The sequence below is a fragment of the Mycteria americana genome, chromosome 3, assembly GCF_035582795.1.
Source record: "Mycteria americana isolate JAX WOST 10 ecotype Jacksonville Zoo and Gardens chromosome 3, USCA_MyAme_1.0, whole genome shotgun sequence".
NCBI classification, from domain to species: domain Eukaryota; kingdom Metazoa; phylum Chordata; class Aves; order Ciconiiformes; family Ciconiidae; genus Mycteria; species Mycteria americana.
In genome coordinates, this window is record NC_134367.1 from 16,089,236 (window position 1) to 16,109,116 (window position 19,881).

General features: G+C 41.8%; 1 long non-coding RNA gene across 4 annotated transcripts; it reads right to left on the reverse strand.

Annotated features, from left to right (window-relative positions):
• Window positions 1–2,718: 2,718 nt before the first annotated feature.
• Window positions 2,719–18,729, reverse strand: LOC142408022 (uncharacterized). Of its 4 annotated transcripts, none has more exons than XR_012775127.1 (6): window positions 17,168–18,729; window positions 16,378–16,604; window positions 10,899–10,976; window positions 9,569–9,869; window positions 6,324–6,886; window positions 2,719–3,933 (listed from the first exon to the last, which is right to left on the reverse strand). It is a non-coding gene; the product is annotated as an uncharacterized LOC142408022 (long non-coding RNA). The 4 variants fall into 4 exon arrangements; XR_012775125.1 differs by having other exon boundaries at window positions 2,719–3,664; window positions 3,789–3,933; window positions 16,378–18,729; XR_012775124.1 differs by having other exon boundaries at window positions 16,378–18,729.
• Window positions 18,730–19,881: the final 1,152 nt, after the last annotated feature.

Genomic DNA, 19,881 nt, shown 5'->3' on the forward strand with positions numbered 1-19,881 from the left:
TGGGAATGTTCAAGCCACTGTCTGTGTTGAAGTTATGTCATCAATAATGTAGCTCTTGGCTGGAGTAATTTCAAATAATAAAAGTTTCTGTAGTTTGTAAAACTGGGTTTTGGATATATAGAAGGCAGTCTAATGTCTCAGTCGTGCTCTCCAACATCATCTTTCACTCTAAAACAGTGTTAAGGGCCAAATTCTCTGTGTGGCTTCAACCCAGACTCTAACATTGCAGCTGTAAGGTCTGCACAGGGTGAGTAGCCGTCTAAATATACTGGTTTTGAGGAGTGCACAGTTTAATTCACACACAAGCCAGCAAGGAATGGCAATGGACCAGCACAGAGAGGGAATGATCATAAATAAGCAGAACATTTCATTTGTTTCTTTTTTAAAAAATGTCAGGAGGGTTATTGGGGGTTTTATTAGAAGGGCAGCTGGAATTAAAAATGCATCAGGTGAAATTAAAAAGAGCAGAATGAGACTTCATAATGCCTCATAATTCATAGTAAAGTTTAAACCAAGCAGAGAAGCAACATGTGATAAGTCTCAGAGTCACCTGTGGGAAAAATAGAGAGCCAAAGAAAGCGTAAGAGTGTGCTCTTCCTGCCCGGTAGGAGCAGCAGTATCCTAAAATTGTCACTTTCTTGGGGTTGTTGTGCTCAGCTACCAGTGCAGCTGCAGTATACACAACCACCATTCTAACTTTCCGAAGTTACAAGCAAACGTAGCACACTGTGACTCATAATCTATTGCACATTGACTTCGGAGAGGTGAGATGCATTTTATTCATCTCAGGTCGGATATAGTCTTCCTAATTCAAGCTATGGATGTAAACAAAGCAGTTCTAGGGCATGGGCATGAACGACGGAACACAGCCATCCACACTTCTTGTTTGTTGACATGACTCTGGCATGTTTTCAGCCAGTTAGTGGTCTTCCAGGCATGGTTTGGGCACTGGCATGCACCAGGGACCCTTCCAGTAGGTAAGGTGTTATTTCGGTGGGGAGAGAAAAAAGAGTGAGAGACTTTAACGACGTGGGCACGGCTACTTTGTGCTACATGGCCTCAGAGCTGGAGAACAGGTCCTTGCTCTGCTCAGTTTATTAGTTTGGGTCTTGTCTTAGATGCCTGAACAAGCACAGAGGTTCTCGCTCTCTCTAGAGGTGTTTAAAGCATCCAGCTCTCTGCATGTGGGGAATTTGCAGTATTCTGTTTGGAATTCAATATTTCACTGGGCACCTATTTGGATAAGGCACCAAGGTCCGCACCTTGATTTGCTAGAGCTGAGGAGCACCACAGGGTTTCTGCAATACCTTCCACCTCTCTACGAGCATGTAATGTTTCCAGCAGAAACCAACATACGGCGATCTGATAACATCAATGTGTTCTTAATAGCAGTGATATTAATTAATGACTTATTAAGTATTCCCAGCATAGAACATGTTCAACAAAATAATAAGTCTTTTCTTTGAATTAGTTAGTATAATAAAGCTGAAGATTTTCTTAACTCAGAGCAAATTACTTGAACAAACTGTACCATGCAGACTAACATTTTAATTGAATAAGTAATTCAAGGGAGAGAAAAACAGCACTTCTTACATTTAGGGAGGCATAGTGTTATCATTTCTTAAACCTTCAGAGTCAAACTCACTTCTAACATATTCTGCACTCTGCTTTTGACTTTTCTAAAGACTCTCACAAGATTGAAGAATTTCTGATTTTAATATAGGAGGCACGAATGCAAACAACAGTTCTTTTTTTAAAATCATCTGTATGTTCTGCCACCCACCATAAACTGCTCTTGGCACCAAGCACATCTCCAAGCTTGTCTCAGCTTTAATCCCACTTGTAGCCATAAGCATCACTTTTGACAGGTTTGCAGCCCCCATTTATCAGCAGCAACAACTGAAATCATCTGGTTTAGGACACTTCTCCCAGCAGCAGCAGCCCTCTTGGTCAGACCAATAGATTGGGAAGTGTTACTCCCCATATGCAAACCATGTAGCACCCACCTATACAGGAGGCTTTCACTGATTTTACTGGAATCTGAGCACCTTGAAGGAAATATCCAGATGACATTGCTCAGTGACCACTTCGTCATTCAGACAAATTTTCACTAAAGAATGTTGTTAATCCCTGTTTGTAAGGCAGTAAATAAGATATTTCAAGTCTTGCAGTAAAATATTTCCACGGAGCCATTGTGTGATCCAGTTCTTCCTGTGATATGCTTGAATTCAGCTGTGGGAATCACTCAGACCTTGTGAAACACAACACTAAAGACAAGGAAAAGTCTTATGCCGCTTCTTTGGCATAAGGCAGCTATGGGAGCTTGAAAGAGGCAGAGACAGTGCTGCAGATCTCTGTTAGATGGTCGATGGTTCATAACTCTTTGTCCCACCCCTTAAGACTCACAGTGCTGCCCCTATACCTGCTGGGAAACAGCAGTATTTGTCATTCAGAGAGATGATGGTGGCAGCCCTGGCAGGCAGGCAGGCAGTATCCAGCATGTCTATAGCTCTTTGAGAAAAGAATGTAGAATAGGAAATCTCCTGAGTCTGTTTAGTTCGTAAAGTTTAAGCACTGATGAGTGCAAAACAAATCAAACGGAGAGGAAATGAAGTCTAGGTGACAGATATTTGTCACACTACTTAATACAGTGCTAGATGCTTCAGTGATAAAGACAGATTGATTCTAACTCATATATCCAAAGAAGTGTTGGGCATCCATTCTGTTTCTGGTGTATTAGACTGCCAAGCCTTCTGCTGACCTTGAGACAGCCCTGGGATAGGAAGGGGTAGGCACAAAGTAATTCAAGCTGTTGCTTCTTGTGCACACAGAAAAAGCCCTTGATTCACTTCAATAGCATCATTCAATCCTGAGACCACAATCAGAAGTGGACACTTTCTATATCCAGACACAAAATGGAAAGTAGTTGTAAGCAGGACAGTAATGAGAAATCTCTAACCTATTCCACATCTGGGGGAGATTAAAAGAGAATGTGCTGAGATGCCTTTTTATTTCCTCTTTAGGAAAAATACCCCATCACATATAAAAAAGTTATTAATTGTCTGCAGATTGGCTAAAAGTCATGTCAATTAAAGTAATAATAGCTTTGGTGTTCAAGCAGTTGTAACCAGGTTCCAAAGTTAACAGCCCATTGTAAAACAGAGAGAAGTTCTCACCTTTCTAGGTCTTCTCATTTGAATCTCACTACAGAGAAGTGAAGGCCATGAAATAACAGCCTGAGCTATGAAAAATGTCTTTGCAGTAACAGTTCAGGAGAGAACCCAAAAACTCCAGCTCTGCCTCACAGTCCTCTGATGTTAGACACAAACCCTCCCATGGCCCAACTGCTCAGGCTGTCTCACAGTGGAGAGCAAGAAGGAAGCTTGTCAGCTATTATTGATTATTAATTTATTATCATGTTTTATTGTAGCACTCCTGCTCCATGACAGATAAGCTGTGTCAAGCAATTTATAGGTCTTTTGAACTTCCAGGCTAAAGTGACAGTGGCTATTAAATAGTGAACTGTTATAAAAGAAGCTGAGGCCCCATAAAAGGAGTAAAATGGGATGAAAGGTGTCTCCACAGATCTTCATCTCATCTCCCACAGACTTATAGTAGTCCAAGGGTTTCTGATTAGTAGCTTATTACAGGGTGGGGTAAATTTCTAGGAGGAAAGTAAAAACTGTGTTAAAGTGGCACGACTTGCCAAAAATAACAGACATAATCTCCTTCTAAGGACAGGTAAATAAGTATTTGGTGATGAATCAGTATGGTCAGTAAGCACTGACCTTAACTACCTTTATACTGACAATCCACAGTTTGTGAGGTGAAATCTCAGAGATCTTGAGCTTTCCATTAAAAGGTATCACTCTTCCAAGAAATCTTCTGGGCCAGATTAAATAAATCAAATTCTTTTCCTTTGCGCATGTATGGCTGGGGGAGGAAAAAAATTTAAAAATTACAGGTACTTTTCATGTCACTTGGATACTTAACACTATTTAAGGATATTCAGCACATTACATTCCATCAGCTGCGTGGGTACAAAGGAGATATTGGCAGAATTAGTTTTTTGGGAAAAAGATGTGTCACTTTATTTCATTTTTTAAAGGAAGAGTCAAAAGGTTTTTGGTTGGCTTGGGTTTTTTGGCTGTTTTTTTTTTAAGTGTTAAAATAAAACAGCTGGATATTCCTAGTATTTCACTTTTTTGCATAAAAAAAGAGACAGAGCAGCCACAGTTTTTACTTAGTTCAAATTAATTAATAGTTTCAGTTCATATGAAATTGCATTTTTGAAAAATCTACCATTTGGTCCCCAAATTTGTCTTCTTGCAATCAAATATATAGGCTCAAAAATACAATGTACAGCTGTCTTAGTGCATTCGCTTCTTAAAAACAGTGGATGTGAAATTAAGTTTGTGGAATTATAGCCTAAGAAAGGGAGGCAGAATCACAGTCCCACTCAAAATCAGGCATCTGAAGCATTCATAAGACTTACCCATTATGTGAATTCTACAGCAGACGTGTAATCTATTTCTGCTTTATACGGCCCATTGACAAATTCAGCAGAATTCCCAAAGAAGTATCGGTTAAGACCATACATATTCAAGGAGAAGCGTGTGAGAGATGTGGAGGATGGTTGCATGCACTGGCCCACTCTGGAGGCCATGCTTCAGCCCTCTTTGCAACCAGTCAGTTCCACAAGCTGTGGAGGTGTCAGTGAGGACACCTGCGCTCCCTCAAACATAGGGCTTTGGTTTCCCAAGCCCTCCCGGGGGCACGACAGTCCTCTTCGCCTCACCTCTTCCCCTCTCCCCCTCTCCAGACACATCTGACAATGTCTTCCTGTTGCTCATGCAAGTGCAAAACCAGTCTCATTTTTTTCTTTCAATAAACATCTTCAGCATGAGCATTTATATGCATTTTGAAGTCATTTCTCTTCTGTTAATTTGTTCAGTCCTCCTGTGGGAGACTGTGAAAGAGTTAATGTCCCAAACATTGTGGCAAGGCATGGTTTGCATGGCGACCAGTTTGCAGGGGCCGGCTAGCACAGGAGGTGGAGAGCGTGTCGGAGGACACGCAGTTCCAGGTTCTGATGTACCTTACATAACGACTTACCACGTATATGGCCAGAGGTCACACAGAGTTTTTCTGAGGAAGGGGCTTACAACCACCCGAGAGACCCCTCGCGACCACCCCCCGCCCAGTGCCTGCACAGAGGATCGAGAACTTTCTAGAACAAGAACCATGTAAGTCCTCAAAGGGTGTAACTGGAGGCGGGGACTAGAGTATAAAAGACACACCCCCAGAGAACCAGGTGCGCGCCCGTCACCAGAGGATTGCCACGCCTGTCATCGTCATCGCGGGCTCCAAGGGTGGTGATATTTCTCTGTCTCCCTCTCTCTCTCTGTCTCCCTTCCCTTCCCTTCCCTTCCCTTCCCTTCCCTTCCCTTCCCTTCCCTTCCCTTCCCTTCCCTTCCCTTCCCTTCCCTTCCCTTCCCTTCCCTTCCCTTCCCTTCCCTTCCCTTCCCTTCCCTTCCCTTCCCTTCCCTTCCCTTCCCTTCCCTTCCCTTCCCTTCTTATAAATATTCCAATAAGATTCCACTGTTGCCAACCCCTTTATGCTTTCCCAGCTTTCCAAGTTGATGTGTTCCATATTCAAGTTGTTCCCACCACAAATAAAGTGCCTAATTGATCATTTGGTTTCATTTCACCTTAATTTAGTCCGAGGGAATTTGCAAATCTAAGTCACTCCCAGCTGAGGTGCAGAGGGACCTAGCAGGCAAATGCTGACTCTGCCATGTGGCTACACTTACCGTCTTCATAACCCTTAGACATAAACCATTGACCAAGTCTGAGACTAAGACTGGATCCAGCCGCACCTAGACTCCTCTCTGAGAAGGGAGTTTAGAAAGCAAGGGGTCCTTTCTGAACCTCGTGACTCAATGGGAAGGCCACCTCTTTTCCATTAGCCACACGCCAGACTCACGCCCTTCACATGACATATTTGGCATCATGATTCTTCTCCTCCCTCCCCCCCGGTAGGACGTGACACCTCCCTTACACCTATGCACATTTTAAACATCCAGAACTTTCTCAAATATCCACTGCATAACAAACCAGCTCTTTTTGTTCCTTCTGAACCTGTCTTTGCATGGCTTCATTTGATGGCCCTGTTCTTGCATAGGACAAGAGAGCAGAGGTAGATGAAATTCCACCCTACATGACTTCTCTAAGCCTGTTCAACAGATTAGCAGCAGTTCTGAAGATTAGGTGCTTTCTTTCTGCAAAGTACTTTTCTGTTTCTGCAGAAAGGTCTATCTTACTTTTTTCCGACTCATTTCTGTAGGGGAATTTTCTTTCCTACTTCCCATTCAGAAACACTCATTCGCCCAAAGATGGTGTCCCATCTTTTAAAGGCCATCAAGCCCTCTTGCTTGCAGATGTTGCTGTGGGGAAACAAATTGCCCATAGCACTGTTGCCAGAATTGCAAGCCTGAATTCAGCATCTTGTTAAAGCAGTAATTGCAGTGATATTCAGAGTTGGTCTTGCTTTGCATCCTCTTTGGTACTTTTTCTCCAATCAGTCAGGAGCAGGAGCTGTCCTGGTCAGCATCAACACAAAGCCCACCAGTGCTCTTGCTCCTCATCTTCTATTTAAAGCAGTGAGCGAGGGCCAGCAAAGATGCTGCGCTCCCACAGAAGTTTCTGTCCAAACATCTTATATTTCAGCGCTGCTGTTCACGTCTCTATGTGTTCATGTTTAAATGAAACCACTCTTCATCTTCCTTGATGGTGTCCTAGCTCTGTGTTGCTCACATCATTGTGCCATATGTGCAGTATGGATGTGTTGTTCCTAGTGTAGCTGTTAAACCCCATATGCTTCAGTCTGTGGGAAAGAAAATATTATATACGCAATCAACAGGCTATTTCTTATGTAAGTTTTTCTTCAATACATTAAGATGGATTTTCCAATGAGATTTAATATTCATCATTCCTGACTTATTCAAGCAAATCCTGCAACAATATTTTAAATTTATTTATTTATTTATTCCCTAAAAGTCAGGGGCAGTATGTGCCACTATGATATGAAAATTCCACATAAATAGCAACCAGTACACAGGAGGAAATGAGGAGAACATGGACTCTGCAGTCAGCGTATGTCATTTGATATTTTAAAGTGCTATCCAAGCATGCCCTCCTTCTGAAGGTTATTCTGCTATTGTATATTGTGGAATTTAGTATAAGCAAGTAGCAGATGATGTAACTTAATTCTGCAGTTCTTTACCTCTGGAATAATGTTTAAGGCTAATTGCTTATTGTTCCAGTATCAAGCATTATGAAATATAGAGATAACCTAACACCCTTCCTATGGAAAGAATATAAGCAGTGAGATGGCATTGCAGTAGGGAACTGGTTGACATACACAGTAAGTAGGCTGTGCTCTGTTCAAGTCACTTAATGATGAATTACCATTTTAAGAAGTTATGTCCTTAAGTAACAGAAGTTCAGGACTCTTAGTTGTCTTTCAGTAAGTGAGACCTTAACTGCAGACAGATTTTACAATGAGGTTGTAATTCTAGTGTGTCTAGGATAGCTAGTATTCCCTGTATGCCTTGGGAGTGCCCAGGCTAATATAAATTATTTAAATACTATGCAAAAGAACATTTGAGGATTTAAACTATGACATCCATGTTCTCAGTAAAACCACATGGTGTTTGCTTTGCAAGCCTATTCTTGATTTACAGATTGTAGAAGGTACAATAAAATACTATTATTTAAATGACCACAGTCAGGTGCTTTTTTAAAGTGCCTGCCAGCTATTCAAAGATATAATTGTCTATTGTGATCTTCAGAACAACCAAGTTTTTATCTTCTTCCTTGATGTGGCCCTCTTTGCTTTTTTTCAAGCATTCCTCAAATGTCTAAAAACAGTTAAAGTCTTCAAAACTTTTCAAAAAAGCCAATAAGAGAGACAATTATCTCAAGTTTGTGTCTTGTAAACACTAGTATAATACAGTCTTAATGGAACCCATCACTTCTTTTAGCACATCACTTTTGATCATTACTAATTCTGGAACAAGGGATCGAGTGCACCCTCAGCAAGTTTGCAGATGACACCAAGTTTTGCGGGAGTGTTGATCTGCTGGAGGGTAGGCAGGCTCTGCAGAGGGACCTGGACAGGCTGGATCAATGGGCCGAGGTCAATTGTATGAGGTTTAACAAGGCCAAGTGCAAGGTCCTGCACTTGGGCCACAGCAACCCCATGCAACGCTACAGGCTTGGGGAAGAGTGGCTGGAAAGCTGCCAGGCAGAGAAGGACCTGGGCGTGTTGGTTGACAGCCGCCTGAATATGAGCCAGCAGTGTGCCCAGGTGGCCAAGAAAGCCAATGGCATCCTGGCTTGTATCAAAAATAGCGTGGCCAGCAGGACTAGGGCAGTGATCATGCCCCTGTACTCAGCACTGGTGAGGCTGCACCTCGAATACTGTGTTCAGTTTTGGGCCCCCCACTACAAGAGAGACATTGAGGTGCTGGAGCGTGTCCAGAGAAGGGCAACGAAGCTGGTGAAAGGTCTGGAGCAGAAGTCTTCTGAGGAGCGGCTGAGGGAGCTGGGACTGTTTAGCCTGGAGAAAAGGAGGCTGAGGGGAGACCTTATTGCTCTCTACAACTGCCTGAAAGGAGGTTGTAGAGAGGTGGGGGTCGGTCTCTTCTCCCAGGTAACAAGTGATAAGACAAGAGGAAATGGCCTCAAGTTGCACCAGGGGAGGTTTAGACTGGATATTAGGAAATTTTTCTTCACTGAGAGGGTTATCAAGCATTGGAACAGGCTGCCCAGGGAAGTGGTTGAGTCGCCATCCCTGGAGGTATTTAAAGGATGTTTGGATGAGGTGCTTAGAGACATGGTGTAGTGGTGGTTTTGGCAGTGTTAGGTTTATGGTTGGACTCGATGATCTTAAAGGTCTTTTCCAACCTATATGATTCTGTGATTCTGTAATTCATGGATGACAGAATAAATTGTAGGATCCATACCCAGACCAATGTTATTTAACAGCCAGTGATGAAGAACATATTTTCAAGCTCCAAACTGGTCAAATGAACTGCCAGTCTGACCTAGAAAAAGGAGGCTGAAACATAGGTCTAGCTGAAGCCTGCAGACTGCTTAGGCATGTGTGGAGAGCAAAAGCAGCAGACCACTTCTGGCCATCATTTTTCTCTGCATAACCTAACAGTGTTAATGAAAACCAAATGAAAAGTAGCAGTGAATGAATCAAAAATTGATCCTCAGTCTATGTCTAGTAAATTTAAAGAGCATCAAAGAGCATTTAACTGCCCATAAGCATGTTCCCTGGCATGATTTTTGGCTCAGGTCAGCCAGGTAGAGTTCAGGAGTTAGCATGGGCCAGGCATCCTTCTCAATGGATAACTGCATATGGCACATCTTGTTTCATACATGAAGACATTTAAATAGCATGGATGTGGCCAGAACAAACCCGTTGGCCTTCAGGCTAGAAAACAGGTCCTGGCATTGTTTAGTTTGCATATCTGAATTTCAGTTTACTTTAATTTACCTGTGAGCCACCTGGAAAGCCTGACACACAGCAATAAAAAGAGAATACAGTGCAAGACATGATGTGTGAGTGTCTGTGTAAATTCATCTGCCATCCCCAGGAAGGGCAGGAAAGCGAAGGGAATAAGATAGCAGCACAGTCCTGGGGAGACCATCACTGAAGGGGTAGCATCAGAAGCACTTGCACAGAAAGGCAATGAGAGAGACCTCCACCATTTATTTCGCTTCTCACAGCTCAAAAGGCCCATGCAGCATTCACAGCCTCTCTTCAGGCACATCAGCCAATATTTGTTCCAAGCACTCTGCAGGAAAGAAAGAAAAAATGGCTATTGAAAATAGCTGAATAGGAAGGAAGGTAAGGGTGTTGATCTTCTCCCCCTCCATGACACCCTGGTTTTCCACCAAACAATATGGCAAGAGAAAGGCTGAAATTCAAAATGTAGTTTTGTTTGGCTTAATCTATTGAATTGATGTTTAGTTATGGGGTTATGGGGGGTTGTTTTTTACTTTTCCGATCACTGAAAACATAGTGAAGATATTTTTGTCAGTTTTTGTTTTTACTATCAGTGATCCAAAAAATCAGCTAATGATGCAGCACATTCTGGGATTCTGTGGTCCTTAGCAAGCTGCAGAACTAGTGAATCATCACAGCAAAAGCACTGCATTGTCAAAGCAGGTCCACTCGGGTTGATTGACTCCGAGATCATAGTTCTGCAGTTAATGAAGGGCCTGATCTCGTTGGATGATGAGGCCAGATGGAGACCACGTGAGCCTGCCTTGGCAGGGACTCTGGCCCAGATTCTGAAATCTGCTTGCATATTAGATAATTCTCCAGTGCCAAAGAAGGAATTTAAACCTTCAGTTTAAAGTACGCCTATCTCTCTGCTACTTTTACCAAACTACTAGGTTCCCAAATTGACCTCTTTTTAATCTGGTCCCTCAGGTAGACGATCTCCTTACTCTAACAGAAACAGTGAGGGAATGAGCAAGTGAGAACACACACACATGCATGAACACACTCTTTGAACAGCACATTAACAGAAGACAGCATTTCAAGCTGTATGATAATACAGTGCATTAACACTCACTCCTAATACATTATTTGTTGTGTGACTGAGTAGAAACAGCATATGCAAATTGATTCTAAGCGTGCGATGTAATTCCCATGTATATGAGCTGTGCAAATGGGAATTCAAGTTTGTTATGAGCACTGACTGAGACACGATCTTTGGTTGTTTCATTTTTTTCTAACTCTGAGTCATCAGTCTCACTGCCTGATAATGAATTTGAATGCGAGTCTGTATAATACTTTCTCATTCTCAATCACATACCCTCCTGTCATCATGTCATTTCCAGGGAAATACAGTTCGAATCACATCTTGCAGTGATGAGGCGAGAGATTGCTTTTTCTGGAGGAGGAGGAGGAAATATTTGTCACCTTAATAACTTAAAAATTGATGCATTCGAGAACTGTCCGCATCACAGTTTCTTTCAGCTCGGAAGCATTGTGCCATTTGCCTGGTGAGTTTCATCTTCATGGCAACTGAGAATGTGCCCATCAGGCTCACAGAGGGGGACGTGACATGAGTGAGTGAAGTGACACTGTATGGTATGCAGCCATGAAAAGCAAATACAAGATGAATCATCCATTTGCAGGACCCAGTGTTGTCCATTGCTGCAATTTTCAGCATGCTTTTCTTAAAAAATTACAGTGGCTTGGAGTGAACTCTTTCCCCACCCCATTCATTATTCTATTTTTTCCCCTCACACATTCTTTCAAGTGGCTTTATGAAGTTATGAGCATAAAGACAATGTATGGCCTGCAGTCACCTGTGGGGGATGTATGGCACATTTGCTACTAGAAAAAGAATATTGCAGGTGGGATGACAGATCTATGGACAGACTGCCTGTTCCCTGGAATAATCCTGAGTCTGCTGTAAAGAGAAAAAGGTGATCAAGTAACAAATCCCAGATGTATTTCCAAGTCTTTGAAGTCCTAGGTTTGAGAAGCCATGGGAGAACAATAAAAACTGTATGGATGGCAACTCTGAGTGACAGCTATCTTCCGCCTATATGCATCTCAAGATATTTTCCTTGAGAGCAGCTTAACCCATGACTAGTCCCACACAGCCTAATCAGCTCGTCAGCACAGTTCACAACATTTCTGATGGGATGTGGTGCTTAAAAAAGGAGAAAAGCTGGCAACCTCAAAGTGAGAAACCTGCTAGCAGCAAAGCATGCCCGGCAGAGCCAGGGGTGCAGCTTCCCACCCCCAGTCACAGGCACAAACCCCTCCTGCTGCCTAACCATAAGTGCACTTCTTGCAGCAGCCGGCACACAGCAGAGAAGAGAGTTTCCTCTGGCTGCCTCTGACACACCATGGCGAACACTACTATCGGTGTAAATGCAGAGCAGCCTTGAGCTAACGGATAGGGAAGGTCCCACGCGAGGTATCCTGATGTCTTCTCTGGAGTTCAGGACTCTCAGCTCACTGCCAGTCCAGGAGCTGACAGTCTCATCCATAGTCTGCTGGGACCCCATCCAATTTCATGTGGCAACCTGAGCACCCAGTTATGCAGTGAACGGTCTGAGCTTCAGCCTTCCTCAGCCACAGGTCAAGCTGCTTTTACCCGCTCCTTAGACCATCATTGAAACAAAGACACCCTCCACTCCTCCTGAAGAGGCTATGCTGCCTAACACTGAAGTCTAGTGTTTACAACACTTAGCTAGGTTATGGGAAAGCCTAGCTAGTGGTACCTATTTATTAATTATTTCGGTAAAGTGTCCATGGATGGACACTCTAGGCACAAAGACCAGGACCCAGGCCTCTTTCTTTCAATGCCCTAACCACTAGCAGAGATGATGAAGCACCTTCTTACCTCTTACTTTCCTATCCTCATGGCTTTTGCATTTTTTGAGTGCAGGCCAGGGACAGGATGCAGGATGGGAGTGATTCCTCAAGGAAGGGGCAGAGCAGACAGAAAGATGGATGGAGACTGAATAAGATCAGGGAAAGGCCAAAGACAAAAAGCAAGGATGGGAAAAGAGAAAGTAGACTCCTGAGGAGAATACAGTTGATCCGGAGTTGGAGACAGGTTTCAGATCACATGCAAAAGGGCAGAGCATCAACTCTGAAGGGCAGAAGGTGGTAATAACAGGAAGGAAGGAATGTGGAGAACTACCACAGGAGTTAGGAGCCCGCAATTTAATAAGCAGAAGCCAGAGAGAAGGTATGAGAACAGAAGGTAATTGGGATGGTAGAGCAGTAGCACACTCTTCTTTCAAGAACTTGCTAATTAATGTCTTATTCCTCTGCTTTTGCTTTCTAACAAATTGTTGAGACACACTGGCAAAAGTGTATGTCTCCATCGCCCTCTAGTGCCAGATCCACTTAGGAGATGTGCGACAGCTGTGAGCACTAGGAAGCAGGTCTGAAGAGGGCAAGCTTCTTGATAATCTGCACAAAGGGATCAAGAGGAGGAAACTGGGAGATCTTTTTTCCCCCATTATAAAAAAATAAACATAGTAAAATACATCAAAATGTCTAAAGTAAAAGATAATTGAACACAGAGCCATGCACATGACCACTTAAGAAAATGTCAACAGGTAATTGTCATTCAATGTTGTTGACCTTGCTTGACTTTGTGCCTGCTAATATTCATGTTCATTTAGCATTATTTGCATAGACATTGAACAAGATGCATGCGAGAGAGGGGCTCAAATAATAATAAAGGAAAAAATGCCCACTTTGTTTATTCATTTATTTATATTGGATGTGCAAGTTTATCCTTCTTCCGGGCTTAAAGGCCAACTGAAGAAGCAGGAGCATGGAAACTGGGCAGTGGAGGGAAGAGATTTATAGGCTGTTTAAAGCTCCTTTGATCTTCATTTTGTCTATGCTGCTTTGTTGATTTTTTATTTGGATTTAGCTTTACTTGTACAAACTTGGTGCTAACTGGCAGAATACTGTGCATTTATGTAAAATGGAGAAATACATACTTTTGAAACTAATATTTATGCATTTCAGGTAGTGATGTGGAAACTTTAAGGAAGGTCCTCTCTGCACAGGGTTTATTTCAACAGGTGCAAACTCCTGGTATGAAACCTATTTATGAGATTTGGTTTAGTCTAATTCAGTCAAACCTCTGCTAAATTACAGCAATTCTCAAAATGCCTTTAAAACTTGTAACACAGCCTGTTCCTTAAAGCTTCCTCCTCTCACCCAGCTGTCTTACCATGATTGCTTAACCCATTGAAGAGTTTCTGCACTCCTTCCCTGAGCCAGCTTAAATTCAGACCTCTGAAGGAAGTTGAAGAATAATTCCTGCTCCTTGGAACCAAGAAGTGATTAAAAAATGTGTATCGGCTTGCAGTTTTGACCTACTGCATCAGAGGGACTCATCTGGAAACCAAAAAGTCTATGTGGCCACTCTGCAGGACCAGAGCTGGTATCCACTGAAGGCAGACACGCAATTCCAGTGCGGATACACTGGTAGAAATGGACCTTTGTTAACCCCGTGACTCCTGCATTCAAAACAGGAATGAAAACACGTTAGTCGCTCAGGCCCCAAAGGACCTTTCAAACCTCCCTGGCTGCCCACACACCTTAGTATTTCTTAATCATCATTTGTGAAAAGAAAACCATGGATTGACAGCTGGATGAATAACAGCTGTGGGTTTTTTCTAGAGTCCAGGACTCTAAGTTCCCACTCATACATTGCAGATTAACTAGATACTATTAATTTCTAACCTCTACCAGGTCCCCTGGGATGCTGACATTCCTGATAGTTCTGAAGCCATAAGCCAAGCTGGAATAAAACCAGCCTGAAAGCCACTATACTTTCCTCCTTTTAGCATCACAAAACAGTATAGTTGAGGTGGAAAGACACCTATAACAATAACTTAGTGCTCCTTTTGCGTAAGAATGACCATGTTTTTTTACAAATATTAGGGAGTCATCCAAGTCTCAGTTATATTATGAAAAACAAGAAAAATATTTTCAGAGATCTTTCTCTGAAATCAAAAGATAGACAGGACTTAACAGTCAGAATGGCTGATGCACTCTTTGAAAAATGTGCATGGCTCCAGTATGTGTTATATAAAACTACGTTTAACACTTTATAGAGCTTGAACTGGCCATGCACACTTTATTAAGTATGTGGAAACAGCTGTTCACAATTAAGTTCTTTATTCTTCAAATACCTACTACTGGGCACAGAATTGACTGCCATATACAATCCAAGTCAGTGATCTATATCTCCATATAGACATACTCCACAGTATCCTTAAACTGCTTCTCTTTATAATAATGTTAGTTTTCCTGCATAGTAAAAAATGGAAACTCAGAGACTAATTCTCTTGTTCTCACCAACATGAATCAAGGCACTGGAGCTGTGCTGATGAAAGCAGATGTAAAATAGAACGATAGTCAAATCCCTAGAGCCCATTTTAATTTTTGCAAGTTACATATCTAAAAACTAAAACAAACACCTGCCAAGCCACTACCAGTAAAAAAAGGTCAGCCTTTCAGAGAGCAGCAGAACTTCTCTATGTGACAGATATCCTTTCCACAGGAAGGAGGAATTGCATGTCACCACTGTTACGCATAAACCATGGGAACAGGCAGCAACAGCCTGGTCAGAAAGCTGCTTTCCTTGACTCTATATACACCTTTTCCCTTGGCATTATTAAAATATGCAGGAATGGAATATTCTGTTACTTCTGCAGAACAAGATACGCAAAGGAAATGGTTTGGCAAGCTTGTTTCCAAGTGTAAAGGGCCTTCTTAGTTCCCAGTAGCCCTGCCAACAAAATTAAAACTCTTCAAACAACACTCAAGTTGGTCTTTCCTTAGGATGCTTTTAAACGTTCCTAAGTTCACTAAGGTACTTCCTTTCTTTAGAATTCTTTGTGTCCAAATGTCAAGTAATTACTAAGGATGAACGTGTTCCAACAGATGCTTAATACAAAGCTCAGGGAAGTAACTCCTTATGTGTTGGGAGCCTCAGACATTTCAGGCTGTCTAATACAGCAAGGTATTTAAACAGGTGTTCAGTTTGAACAAACACGCAATTCTGCTGGATGCAAAAACAGAGTGAAAACCCGAATCCACAGTTTACAGGGGACACGTGTGCTAATGTTCACATAAGTAAGCGAAAGTTCAGTCGCTTGTCTGCTTGTTAACTATGTCCAGCCCCAAGAGAGCAGTGACGCGGAGCACCAGAAAAGCAGGTTTTGTGGCACGTCTTGCTTTCTGGACGTGCAATAGGCCCTGCATGCAGCTCTCCTTTGGAGCTTAATCTCACCTGGACAGGATAAACACAGCAAACACTGCCCAAAGGAGAGCCAGTTCCCAAGCAGTATTCACTGTGAGATGTGTTTGGGTGGGGTTTTTGTCATGGCCTGTGACACATCAAGAACCGTCATCAGCCAAGAGCATGTGGGATTTCCCATTGCAGCCTGAGCATTTCACTGTAAGAATGTAGGTACTTGAAATGATACTGATACCAGTTATGTAGAAATCTAGATTAGACAAGCTGTGCAGTGGTCATTTGGCTACTATAATTTATCACAATCACATATACTTGAATATGTGATAATAGTTTAATAGGTAATAGTTTAATACTAGCCATGTGTTAAGCAGTAAAGATACAGCTGCTAGGAGAAAAGTCTGGGCACAGAGACCGAGTCAGTCAGTGTTTGCCAAACTCACAGAATTTAGCCACAGTAATGAAATAACTAGATGTTACCTCGTGTTTTTCATATTAATTTCCCTTATGAAACTATGTTTTAGAATGGTCAGACTAATACCTCTTTGTTTGCTCCAATGGGCTGAAGTCATGTGAAAACTGGTGTTTCTTTGAAAGCCAGGAGGAAATTGAAGATTAGCTTGAAGGTTCTTGGAAAAGCAACACAAATCTTCATTAGGGCAGTAATGAGCATTAATGCACTGTAACTAAAATGGTCTGTTACCTCTTCTTGTTAGAAACAGGATGATTGATGGAGACCATTTCCTCTGTCTGATTACCACTGCAATTCTAATGAGATTGGTGAATAAATACATGATTGAACTGATCATGGAAAAAAACAAGAGCATAAGGCAGTGATTTGATCATATAACTACCTTTCTCCCCCTAGAGACAAAGCTATTTAATTTTAATGGCTAAGGACATGGATGTTACAGAATGACAAAAATGTTCATATGTCTTCCTATGAATTTTGGAGGGAAGTTTTTTGTTGTTTTCTCTCTACCATTACAAGACCTGCTGTAGATGACGGACCTAAAAGGAATAACCTTCATTTCCATGTTTTTGCTATTCCTCTCACTATTTCTCATTTTCTACCATCTTCTTGGTTTTATTTCAAAACAGATTTCTAGTTGCATCTTATGAGGATATCAATTAGTGGCCCAGAGCTAGTACCATGCTCCACTAGCGTGCAGTGCTTTGAAGAGCTTAAGAAAATTACGGAATTTTGGCTCATGACAGCTGTCTTCAAATTATTGTCCCTTTATAATAACTTTTTGATAACAACCTGAAGAAATATGAGTTTATAAACACACACATATTATCAAGCAAAAAACTACCTTAAGACTACATACGTATCAGTCACTTAGGGTAAAAAGTGTTCCTCCTATGTTGTGATTATCCCATAGTTGAGTAGTCAAAAATCAGGAAGTCAGAAGCAAAGTTCTTCTGGAAAACAGTCCAGACATTAAGGCATGAAATTGTATCGTAAAGGCACTAAAGAATACACCTGCTATCCAGCTGCACCCTGTAATAAACAAAGAAATAATTATTATATAGGATTTTTAATATTTATAGTCCTTCTTTAAACCATTTCAAAGATAGATTCAAATTTTTAAAAATATTTTTCTTCTCCAGTACAACTGTAATAACTTAATACTATGTATAATAAATAATCTAGGTTACTTGGTTTAAAATGCAGAAGATAAAAATGGAAACATTTCTTGCCCCTTTTGTATTTTTTTCTGAATGTTTTCTAAATTGTCTTCCAAAATATGTGATCAAAATTTTGATCACCTAAGGGTTTCATCAAAGCATTGTACTGGCATTCTTATGGGAACAGCGGGAAAGCCTGTGTATCCTAAGACATATGCAAAAGCACACAACCCAAATGTAAGTATCAGTTCTTTCTAGTATTTTGTCCCCAGTGCCTTCCAACCAAAGCACATCACAGGTGGCCATGAATTCTGGCTCAGAGGCAAAGTGGAGGATTACACAAATTAAGTTGTATTGCACAAGTTGGGAAACTCCTAACTCCCACTTTCCTCTATATCCTTATCATCTTTTTTCTGTTTTGCTCATATAAAGGAACATGCTCATGTGTTTGTAGCCTTACCTAATAGCCCAATACATTCCCTTACTTTCCAATTCTCAGCCCATAGCAGGGTTGCCAAGGGTGGCGATGCCAGGAGTGGAAATCATCCCTTACCCAGACAGACATCTATATTTGCCACATCCCCAGAAATGTCCGTATGCCTAACTGCATTTGGTTATTGTGTCCTGGCACTGGCCCTTTAGGTCAGGTAATGGACCTGTGGTTTTGTCCTTGAGGAACCACGCTGAAGCCACAGTGAATAAAGCAGGCGACTTCCCACATCTGCATGCAGATACAGTTTAGGGTACTTTTTCACAGCACCAGTCAAAGAAGGAAAATAGCAGCAGCCTTTACACCTAGACATTTTTGTCTCAGAAGAGGCATTTAACCTTGATAGATCTTCATTAATAAATATATCTTGGTGTGTTTTATGTTCCAACATCTCACACAGAATGTTTAATGGAAAAATCCCTTTACAGGTAAATACCACTTCAGCCATGGAAAATTACATCTATACAAACAGCCACTGTTGTGGAGTTAGTTCCTGAAGTGATCAAGGAAAGTGTGACCCAAGTGGGACTAATTTGGCCCTTCACATATGGCATATAAACCTGTGCATAGGAGACCACTAATTTGGGGAAGAGGCCAGCCTAGCATTAATTGTGTCTCTAGGCTACACATTCTTCAGCTGATGCAAGTGAAAAAGTACAGATGTCATTTTGGCCCATGGACAGATCCCATATTTTTTTACTGATGCCACAGAAAAGCTGATCGTGAACAAAGTGGCTAATAAAAAAGCATATAATATAAAAGCTCTCAAGTTTAAACAATTCACTGCTTCACACCAAAATATCCATACAAATAAAAAAGAGAGCAATGGTCAAATTTAATTTTCTCTATGTAGCTCTTGCAGCAAAGAAGTTGCCGTATTTTGGCTATAAATTTCTCCATAAAAATGGCACCTATTAATATGAATTTTATATCATATTAAAGTACAAAAATATCATAAAGAATTATACCATGCAATACAATTTTCCTTTGTATTGTGTCTTTCCTGTAAACTATGTCCCCAAATCATTTGCAGAATGAAATCATACTATTTAATTTTATGATTTATATTATTAGTTCATATAACTATCAGGCCACATACCTGGGGTTCTCCATAGACCTAGCTGGAATGGGCCATGCAGTCACTTTGTCTAGTCTCAACAGGCTAAGCAGACAGAGGCTGGGCCAGCCTGAGCACTCAAGAAAACCCTTTCTGCCCTTTATGTCTCTCCTCTCTCTTCCCTCCAGCTGCAGCCAAGAATTAGTCACAGCTGCCTTTCTTCAGGATTTATAAGCCCGTCTTAAGCCCTGCTTCCAAAAGGGAGAAGAAGAGAAGTCAAGCTCGGGCACTGCAACCCATTTAAATTCCACCGACACTTACTATTAAGTGCAGAGTTTAATCATTTATTAAGGGCACAGTTGTGGAAAGAGGCTGAGCCTTGAAATCCTGCTGCTGCTGTTGCTGCTAGGTAGGGCACTAGCAGGGACACGTGCTCAGTCTTTAGGACATTTTGCAAAGTGCTCTGTTGCTCTGCTGTGGCTGATTAAAGAAGTCCTGCTGTGACTCCCCTCCTGCATTGGCAGAGTCTCCCAGTGGCATGTATACATGGAGCTCTGGGATACTCCATGCTCTGGAAATATATTCCAGTGCCATTACCCCTGCAAGCATCACAGGAGACAGGAAAAGAGATTTCACTCCAATTTCATTTTCTCTTGCTTGTCTGCGAAAGCCATCGTCTCAGCTGTAGCACGTAGCAAATGTTTCGCTATATGGGCAATCCAGGACATGCAACACGCGACATCCTTCACCACGGGACAGAGTCAAGCAAACTGCAACCTGAGATACTAACTCGGAGAATCCCGTGTCTGTCCTATCTCTCAGCTTGCTGGCACAGAAGGCGAAAGCAAAGTTCCCACTGCTTTCAA